The following is an 11,439-nucleotide window of genomic DNA, read 5'->3' as shown; positions in this document are numbered from 1 at the left end:
CTTATATAAGGCTCCATCTACTAGGGTGTATTGAGCAGCCTTGTAAGTCAGCTTACGGGAATCTTTTTGTCCAAAGGCAACGTCTCGCAATTTAAGTACTTCATGATGGGTGCAAACCATGGCTCCTTAGTGCTATTGACCATATTGATTCTTTCTTCTGCTATGCTTGGCTTGGGGAGGTATTCGACCAGTATGGACTCAAGCGTGTCTTCGTCTTGTGTGGAGGTGAGTTTCGCGAGTGCATCGACATTTGTGTTCTGCTCCCTTGGGATCTATTCTATGGTGTATTTTTCAAACTGATCCAAATACCCCTTCACCTTGGTGAGATATGCAGCCATTTTTTGACCCCTACCTTAGTATTCACCCTTCACTTGAAACACTATCAGCTGTGAGTCACTAAAGACATGCAAGTGGGTTACCTTTAACTCCTTAGCTAGCCAAAGGCCAGCCAAAAGTGCCTCATATTCTGCCTCATTATTGGAAGCTTCGAATCCAAATCACAAGGCACAATACATCTTGTGCCCTTCAGGTCCCGTCATCACTATGCCAACGCCGGATCCCCCTTCATTAGACGCCCCATCTACATGGAGGCTCCATTCTTCAGGGTGCTTTTCCTCTTCATGTGCCGGTTCATTCTCTTCTATTTCCCCCTCCTCTTGGGGTCGATATGCAAACTCAACTATAAAATCTGCAAGTACCTACCTGTTGATTAAGGTCCTTGGGGTGTAAGTGATGTCGAACTGACTCAATTCAATCGACCATTTTAAAATCCTTTCCAAAGTCTCCGGCTTGTGCAAGACTTGACGCAGGGGGTGTTTGTGAGCACCTCGATAGCATAAGCATGAAAATAGGGCCTCAACTTTCGAGAAGCCACTATCAGGGCATATGTTAACTTCTCTATTTCTAGGTACCGAGCTTCTATGTCTATCAACTGTTTGCTCACATAGTACATGAGCTGCTGGTGCTTCTTTTCCCCCTTAACCAAGGTGACACTTATGGCATGCTTTGATACAGCTAGATACAAATACAACTTTTCCCCTTTTTCTGGCTTGGCCAAAAGGGGTGGTTTTCCAAGGTGTTCCTTTAGCTTGGTGAAGGCATCCTGGCATTCATCATCCCAAGTGAACTTTTTGTTCCCTTTTAAGATGTTGAAGAAAGGGAGGCATTTTTCAGTAGACCTGGTGATGAACCTATTGAGGGCTGGTACCCTCCTCGTTAAGCATTGCACCTCCTTTTTGCTTCGTGGTGGGCTCATTTCCAGCAAGGCCTGGATTTTTTCAGGATTAGCCTCGATACCTCGGGAATTCACCATAAAATCCAGGAACTTTCCTGACGAAACTCCGAAGGTGCATTTGAGTGGATCCAGGTTCATTCTAAACTTTCGAACGGTGTCGAACATTTCCACGAGATCGTTGGTGAGCTCCCCCGCCTTCTTTGTCTTTACCAACATATCGTCTACGTATACTTCCATGTTCCTTCCCATTTGATTTGCAAACATTTTGTTCACCTGCCTTTGATAAGTGGCACCTACGTTTTTTAAACCAAAGGGCATCACTATATAGCAATACAACCCCTTGTCTATTATAAACGAAGTGTGCTCTTCATCAGCTGGGTTCATGGGTATTTGGTTGTACCCGGAATATGCATCCATGAAGCTAAGTAGTTTGTGTCCCCCTGTGGCATCTACTAACTGGTCTATCCTAGGAAGCGGGAAGCTGTCCTTAGGGCATGCCTTATTGAGGTTAGTAAAGTCCACACAAGTCCTCCATTTTTCGTTGGGCTTCGGGACTAACACTGGGTTTGATACCCATAGTGGTCAAAATGCCTCCCGGATGAACCCATTTAATTTCAACTTGTCAACTTCCTCTTTTAGGGCCGCGTATCTTTCTGGGTCCAGCGCTCTCCTTTTCTGCCGCACCGGCCTTGCTTTTGGGTCGATGTTCAGATGGTGGCACATGACCGCTGGGTCTATCCCTACCATATCCTCGTGACTCCAAGCAAATACGTCGAGGTTGGCTTTCAAGAACTCTACTAGCTTCTCCTTCACATCACCCACAAGGTTTTTTCCTACCTTCAACTTTCTCAACGACTCATTCATGACTGTTACTTCCTCCAGCTCCTCTACCGGTTTGGCTTTGGGCTCTTCTATGATTCGTGGGTCTAATTCGTGTGGGTTTGCGCCTTCATGCACAACCATTTCCATAGGCATTGATGGCTTTGTGGCCGTGCGGAGGGATGTGTTATAGCATTCTCTCACTTCCTTCTGCTCTCCTTTCATGCATGCTATTCCCTCGGGAGTTGGGAATTTCATAGCTAAGTGGTATACAGAAGTTATCACCTTCAATTCTCTTAGGGAAGGTCTCCCTAATACCGCATTGAAGGCTGAGGCGCAATCTACTACAACAAAGTTTGCCATTATGATGGTTTGTCTGGGCTGTTCTCCCATCGTAAGGGCTAACTCAATTGCCCTTAGGGGCTGTATTGAATCTCCTGTAAATCCATACAAAGAGGTACTGCAAGGCTTTAGGTGTCGGATGTTTAGTCCCATCTTCTCCAGAGCTGGGCGATATAAGATGTCCACAAAGCTTCCGTTATCCACCAAGACCCGATGCACCCTCATGTTAGCAAGCCGGGCAGTCAACACTAGGGGGTCATTATGGGGGAAATGTACACCCCGGGAGTCTTCCTCAGTGAAGGTTATTAAGCCATTTTCACCCTTAAAACTCTCTGAGGGGCGTTGCTCTAGACTTAAGACGCACGGTGGTGGACTTCATCTAGCCTCCCTAGCATATCTATCTCGTCCCTTCCTTGATTCGCCTCCGAATCCTGGTTCTCCAAAGATGGTCTTGACCTCTCCTTGTACTTCTGGGGCCACCTCTCACGGGCGTGGCGAGGATGCTCCTTCTTTTGGCCTTTGGTTCTCCTTGCGGACATATTTGCCCAAATGTCCCATGCGGATGAGCTCCTCGATTTCCACCATCAAATGGTTGCATTCCACGGTGGTGTGGCCGATATCTTTGTGATACTGGCAATATTTGCTGGGGTCTCTTTTGGACCGGTCTTTTTTCATTGGCGGGGGCCTTCTGAAAGGGACCTGGTTTTCGTTCGTAACGAAAATATGCTCTCTCGCATGGATGAGGTCAATATAAAAGGTGTAGGGGCCCTGTTTGCGTTCATCACAGCGCTGATGCTTCTGGGGTCGATCATCTCTCGTTCCCTCATAGACCCTCTTCTTCTTTGTACCACTTTGGCTTTCTCGGATTGAGGGTTTTGGTGGCGACTGGCCTTTAATGACCGTGGGGCTTTTGTGACCATCTTCAACGCGTATATATTTTTTCACCTGCTCATAGAAGTCATCCATGTTTGTGACCTCCCTCTTGAGCATGTTATCCCATTACTTGCTTCTCGGGAGTACTCCGGCTGTGATGGCCATTTTCAGCTCTCTCCGGGTCAAGCTCCCTACTTTGGTCGCCTCCATATTAAACCTGTGAATGTAGCTCTTTAGACTCTCATTTTCTCCTTGCTTCACGTTGGCGAGGCTGGTGCCCGACATCGTGTAGTCCCGCACGGCGTGGTGTTGCTGGAGAAATTCATCGTAAAACTGTTGCCAAGATCTAATGGACCCCGGTCTAAGTCTTTTGAACCATTTGTACGCAGGTCCTTTCAATGTGACAGTGAAGCAATGACATCTGGCCCCGCTACTAATCCCCCTTAGCTTCATCAGGTCGTTAAATGCATCCAAATGATATTTAGGATATGTGCTTCCTTCATATGGGGTCATATGGGGCTCCTTGAAGTTGGCCGGAAGCTGGATGGTTTGGATCTCCTTGATGAAGGGTGACTCATGATCGAACTCATCCTCAAAGGCTTGTCCTCCAGAGGCGGTGATGATTGTGCCTCGTAAGCTCCTCATTTCTGTGTCCAGGTCTTGTCTCCTTTTGTTCAAGGAGTATCCCAGCATGGATGGGTTAGGATCCCACTTTCCTTTGCCTTCCTGGGGCGCCATAGGAGACGTGGTCCTTTTACCCGCCCTCTTTTTGTTGAGTTCTTCTCGTAAATCTGAGGGTGTTCTCCTTGAGGTGACCTCGACATCGTTACGAGGGGCAGCGTTGGTCTTCGGCTCTGGCCCCTGGGGCTGCTTCAGTGGTCCGGGATGTTCGTGCTACTTCGTCCGGGGGGTGTTACTAGTGGAGAGTCAGGTCCTTCTGTCGTCTACTAGGATAGTGGTATCTACCCCTCCTGGCCTCTCTCTTTCTGCTTAGGGAGTGTTACGTTTGATCTCCCTTGCAACAGGCCATTTAGCACCTCTTGCATGTTTTTTAGGGTGGTTTCTAGCCTCTGATTCTTGCAGTGAAGTTCTCGTATCTCGTCTTCGTAGAATTGAGACTTAGAACTTGAGCTCACGGAGTGGACCAGAGGGTGCTTGTCAGGCCCGCGCGTCGATGGGCCTGGATCCTGCCGACCGGCTCATAACTTTATTTTACTGCGAACTATTTATGTTTATTATCTTAACCTCAATCCTCCCTATTGACGGTGAGAACTCGTCAACGAAGATAAATTAGAAAAAACAAAGTATAGAGCTTATCAAAGAAGAACTTCAAAAAATCTAAACCGAAACTTAGAGAACTGTTGCAGAAAGAAAATGGTAAAAAGAACTTGTATTTCTTATGGTATGATGCTACAATATTTTTTCCAACTCCCTTCCATGTGGAAGTGTGGTTCCTTTTATAGTGAGCTCTAATGGCCCCTGATATATTGTGGTCCAAGGGACCAGATGGTACGCTAGTACACTGTCAGGAGTGTGGTCTCAGGGGTAGTGGTGTTGGAAGAGTGGTGATTTGCTCTAGTACGTGTCAGGGGTCTGCAAAAGTACTCCTGTCTTAGTACCATATTATGCCTCCACTACTTGTTGGGTACGGATCTCATAAGCATGCTAAAGGAGTCCTGACCATGTACCATTCTTGTACTGCAACTACCTGTCTAGCGTGGACACCATATGATCCGTACTCTAACTCTTCTTGGTCTGTAGGCTCATTCCGTACCTCTTCTGGCTTCATGGTCACCACGTGGACACCCCTAAGGACGAGGTTGGTGTACGAGACGAGGCCACCACAAGGACCATGGCGTGACTGTGCGCGTGGCATCTTGGGGCTTCTTGGGGTCCGCGAGACGCTTGTCTCTTGGTGGTGTCACGAGACGCCTGGGGCGTGCGAGGCACCAGCGGCGTGTGAGGCAGTTGCTTGGCGCCTGGGGCGCGCGAGACGCTAGCGGGTGTCCAAGGCGAAGTGGTCATTTGGAGTAAGGTTGATATGGGCACTACTTTGAGGGATCAAAGGGACTTCAGACAGGTTGCTTTGGACCTTCTAGGGACCTTAGACATGAGATGTGGGTTCTTTATCGTTGTTGAATTTTTAGCATCCACACTCCCATACCAATATTAGATTAAGACCAAATAGATAAACTTTGGAATTTTCTGATATTGACTTAATATTATCATATAGTATCGGACATAGTCTGTATATATAATAATTCAATTCAATTATATATTTCATTTAAAACATTTGTCAACTACAATTGCTGTAAGGGCACTATTCCCAATAGGAAGTGCAGATCACCCATCCATTGGGATGAAATGGTGTAGCGCATCAAAGTTTTTTTAATTTTATTAATTTTGTGCTTTGTTTTATTTTAATTGTTAAGTGTTATGAATTATTATATTTATTTGTTTGAATTGTTTGGTAAAAATTGTGTGTATTTAATTATTAATTGTTTTATTTATTTATTAATCTAATTTGTGTATAAAATGAGTTTTGATTGAATAAACCAAAGTGCATGGTAAGTAGAGATGAACCTTAGTAATTAAGTGTGTGCATATGCATGGTTGCATGGTGTGCATGTAATAGATTTTCTACACAACTTTATTTTCCTTTTATTAGATTTATTTTATTTAATTAGAAGAAAAAAGAGGAGGAAAGGAAGAGTGGTGGACGACAAGAGTGGGAAAGGAAGAAGAGGTTTTACCTTTTCAATCTTAAGCTAATTCCTTTTATTATTTTTGCAATTTATAATAATTGATTTATGATAAGATAATGGGGTAATTTAGGGCAAGGATTAAGGGATTGGGTTTGGGAAAGTTCCCATTCCCACTAAGGGAAACTAGATCTCGACCAAGGGTGATAAAAAGGCAAGAGGAAGGAAGCCTCTTGGTTCATTTGGGTGGTTGTCGAGTTCTAGAGAGAGAAAGAGAAGGAAGAACGTGAAGGAGGAGAGAAGGAGAGAAAGAAAGAAGATGAAAGAAGGAGAAGGGAAGGGATTCGAAATCCCTAGGTGTAGGTACTCAAATTATGGTGTTCCTTTTATTTTATTCCCTTCTTCTTGAATCTAAAGTAATGATGTTTTTCTTTCTTTTCCTTCGTTCTTGTTGGGGTTTGAAAATCATAGGTGCCCAAGAGGAGAATCAACCTTGTGATATTGATTTCTATCAAGGATTTAATGAGTCTAGCCTTTTGGTTGTTGTTGTGGTGAATCTTTGTTTATGATTTTTGTGTTGGTTGTAGTTTTGAGGGATTGTTTTGATAGTGGGTTTTGGCCTTGTTTTAATCTAGGGTTCGTGATGTTTTTTTGTTTGTTTATATTTATAACCATACTTATGAGGTTGAGTGTTTGGTAATGATGTATTATTGGTAGGCATAGTAGAGTCTCATATTTGTTGTGCTTATGCTTTCGGTAACTAGGGATCCTTTTCCTTTTTTTTTCATGGTGGATTCATATTTTGCTTTGTGTGTCATGATGGAAATTGTGGTCATAGTGATATGCTAGGATTTTCTTGAGTTTTGGAAACAATAAGGAATGAAAGTATGCTATAGGTTTTGGCCTAGTGTTTTCTTGTAGCATGGTTTATGAATGTTTGATCTTGAGATATGCCAAGTTTTAATTATCTAGATGGTGTTAGAGTTTTCTTTCTTAGGGTGAAAATATGTTTATAGGTGCATGGTAGGGTTTGTGTTTGAATTTGTGTTGTTTGAGCATGTAGATTATAGTATGAGTTTTGCGAAGCATGATGTAAATATGAATTTCATGATTAAATATGCTTGCTGATTTTGTGTATAACTAGTGAGTAAATTAGGTGAAACAATGATTTGCATGCATAAGTGAAGTTCGAAATGATATGTTGATTTTATGTAAATAAACAGATATTTTAATTCACATTTAAGATGGTATTTTTACTCAAATGATACCAAATTTTTTTTTTATATTTTATGAAGAAAATATAGTTTTTAATCCAAGTTTATGATTTTTGAGTGATTAAATACTTGCTGGAAGTTTTGATTAAAAATAAGAAATTATCTTTAAATGAAATAAATAATGTGAGTATATTGAATAAGTTATGTATATGTTAAATTGATACTTTTTTAATGTAACCGTGAATTTTCACATTATTATTAAGTGTGTTTTTTTTATATATTTTTAATGAGAAAATGTTTGGTTTTAAATTCACTTTTGAGTTTTAAACAAAATAAATAGTTGCTAAAAGTTTATGTTAAGTTAAAAATAATTATTTTGTTTAAAAGTAATGGGTTTACACTACATAAATTAAGTCTTAAATAATACAAGTGTAAATATATTTTTCCCACACTTAAAATTATATTTTCTCACACGTAATCTTGTAATTTTGTTAATTTAGAAGAAAATGTTATTTTCTAAAGGAAACATGAAATTTTCTAAGTACTTCTAAATAATTTCAAGTTTTATTGATTCTAAGCAATTTAAAATAATAAATGAAAATATTATTTTATGAGGAATTTAAAGAGATTAAATGAATTCGTTTAATCAACTTTGAGACTTAAATAAATAATGGTAAAAAGAATGTTACTGAATTTTTACTTGAAGAGGTTAGAAATGAGCATGTAGGAATTATCGTTTTTTTTAACGTCACTTTTTAACAACGCTCTGACATATGCATGTTGCATGAAAATGCACTTTTACATTCAAATATATGCCTATTATTCAAACATATAAATTTTACTTTGTAACCATGCATGGATAATAGGTAGAATTGGCATTATTCTTTTGTGATTTTATGTGAAAAAAATGTGCATGATTAGAATTTATGAACAATTTGCACCATGTGTGCATGGCCTATGCACACATGGGATATATGTTTTGGGCATGAGAAATCTCATGTGATTCTAAAGAGAACTATTTGATTATGATTATAGGCTCGTTGTGAATTTTTTTCCCATTTTTGTTTTGCTCGGACCTGAGGTAAGGAAGTTAGATAAAATTTCTATGTTTATGCTATGAAATAGTAAGAATGGTCTGTTATGAGAATAATGATATGCCATGTATGATGATGGACTATGAAATATGAAGTATTGAAATCTATTATGAAATGCTACGATGAATGTGTGTGCAACATGTGTTTTCGTTTGTCTTGATGTGAAATGGATTTCATGTGTTCTGTATGCTCTATGAAAAAGCAAATGGTTGTTAGCTTGTTGAATGCGACACAGCAAATGGTTGTTAGCTCACCCCTTTACTTTCCCCTTTTCAAGTAACAAATAAGGTTTCTCTTTGGCATGCGTTGTGATGTGAAGAGTTCCGACGTCAGAGTGTGTATGGCGTGGGGGTATCCTATGGATGAATAAACGATCAATTTAAACGCCAAATACAATTTAGAATGATGTTATGGACTTAGTTTTTAATAGTATATGTGGGACTTTAAATTTATTTATTTTAAACGTTGCATAAGTACTCTCATTTTTATTTTAAACTATTGGGCCCAACATGCATGTGTTGTCAAGGCCCCACTGGATTTCATATGTGAAGTGGTTTTTCTTCTATAATTTTATGAGTATGGAGACGTTTTGCAAAGTAGTAGTTTAGGGCATTTTACAAATGGGTGAGGAAAAGTACCTTGGTCCTGAGGTAGTCTAGAGGACTAGTAAAATGATTGAATAGAATAAAACAATTTGGGAAGGAAGAAATGCTAAGCCTTAGGTTTGTAGGACCTTTTGAGATCCTGGAGAGGATTGGGTAGGTAGCTTAAAGATTGGCTATGCCTCCAGCTTTATCGGGAGATCATAATGTGTTTCGTGTATGGATGCTTCAGAACTATATGTAAGAACACCAAAATTTATTTACTTTGTAAAACGTCGCTCGGCTCATATTTATTAGAAAAATACAATTTTTGAGAAAAGGTTCAGTGGGGCCTTGATAAAACATGCAATTTGGCCCCAAAAGTTTTAAAATAAAAATATAGCATCATTATGCAATCTTTAGAAAAAAAATAAAATAAAAAAATAAGTCTCACTGACTTAAATAAAACAGAAACCATAACATATAAGTTCATAATCTTTGTTGACGCTCTTCTTAATCGTTAATCGCTCATAGGACACTCGCGTCATACATGCCTAGACATTAGAACTTCCCACATCACTGTGCGTGCCAAGGAGAAACACTATTTCCTACCTGAAAATGGGGAAAGTAAGGGGGTGACCTAAACTCCCAGTAAGGAAGTACAAACAAATACAACAATTTTAAGATTCACAGGGAAAACTACATACATAGCGTAAAACTCATAGCATAACCATATCATAATCATATTGTATCATATACATAATCATATTGTATCATAATCATACTTCATGTGAGCATGGCCCCCCTATTTTTCTTGTCACATAGTGAGGTAATTCGCGAAAGCATAAACCAATAAGACGTCCTCTATGAGGTAAACATGAACTCTGGTCCTCGAATCACATCGGTGCATCTACCCTATGAGTTACTTCGTATGCTTAGTAACTCCTTTGTTGTGTCATGTTTAACACACTAACAACCTAATGCTTTTTCATACAACATACATGGAGACATACAACAAACCATAACATAACATAGTAATTCATACTTTTCATAACACTTTAGCTCATAACTTATACTTTCCATAACACTATAACTTTTGCAACATAATGTTTTATACCTTTCATAGAAAATTCTAGCTAACTTCCTTACCTTAAGTCCAAGCAAAAAAAAAAAGTGTGGGGTACTTCACAACGAGCCTAGAATCACAATCAAATGTTTGTCTTAAAATCATGTAAGATTAAACATGCCCAACACACATACCCCGCATGTGCATGGGCCATGCACACATGACACAAGTTGAACCACAACTCTATTCATACAACAACGTCACATAAAATCATAAAAGAATAATGTCAATTCTACTAAGTAACTCTCAATGATTTCAAATTAGAAACTATGTATTTGATTAAATATATTTGAGCGTAAAAATAAACATGCATGTAACATGCAAACATGAGACAGTTCTTAAGACTAGCGTTGAAGTTGATAAATTTTACGTGTTCATTTTATTGCCACTTAAAAAAAATCAGCAAGAATTAGTTTACCAATTGTTAACATTATCATATTCCCTCCTTAAATCATAAGATTTTATTCTAGAATTTTATTTCTCAACATTATTTATTTAATTAGCACCTAAGTCACATTTGTTTTAAAATAATAACACCCCAATTATTATTTTAAATAAAGATAAAATATGACACATTTTCCATTTCTCACAAAATAATTAATTTAACATAATTAATTAATTCTTAATAATATATATTCTCATTTTCTATATCAATGACTCTAATTTAATAAATAGAATAAATAAATAATTTAACCTTTTAACAATTTAAGACTTTGAGGTCACGTGATAAAATTTTAAAATAAGTTGGGAAAATCCAAACTATCAACCCATTTACTTAAATAAATTCCTTAGTCCCATTTTAAAATAGTTTTACTTAGTTACATTAATTCTTAATAATTAAATTTGTAAGCATAAAAAAATATAGTTTCTTTCACAAACTTTGTAAAAAAACTTCACGCATTTAGGGAAGGAAAAATACATATTTACATGTGAAATTTACAAATTTTTCTTGTCTTTGTTTTAAATTGTGAATTACAAAACATGATTGTTTCTCTTGCAAAATTATATATATTTCAATAGAATGCATAATAAAATCTGCAAGCATAGATTTAAAACATGCTCATATGCACCTCATACCATATTTAAATATGTAACCACCATAAATCAAACAAGTCTAGCCCACAATATACACCCATGGTCGAAACCTTTATGCTCAACAACAACAAATCGAAAACTCAATCCCCAGCATGTATCTATCATCATCTTTGCATACTTACAAATAGATCACTAGAATCAAAATACTAATGGCATCATAAACATAGGATCCCCACAAGGATTTTTGAAAACTCTAGATGATACAACATCAAAACAAATATGATCATGTTTCTAATATCAAGATAAAATCAAGGAACAAAATATTTAACAACAACAAAATCAACTATACACACAATTCCTTTTAAACACCCTAGGCTGATCCCCATAGGCATCAAGCAATATTCAATCATCCAAACCCA

This window comes from Humulus lupulus, chromosome 6 (assembly GCF_963169125.1).
Source record: "Humulus lupulus chromosome 6, drHumLupu1.1, whole genome shotgun sequence".
Taxonomy (NCBI): domain Eukaryota; kingdom Viridiplantae; phylum Streptophyta; class Magnoliopsida; order Rosales; family Cannabaceae; genus Humulus; species Humulus lupulus.
This window is presented reverse-complemented; position numbering follows the sequence as displayed.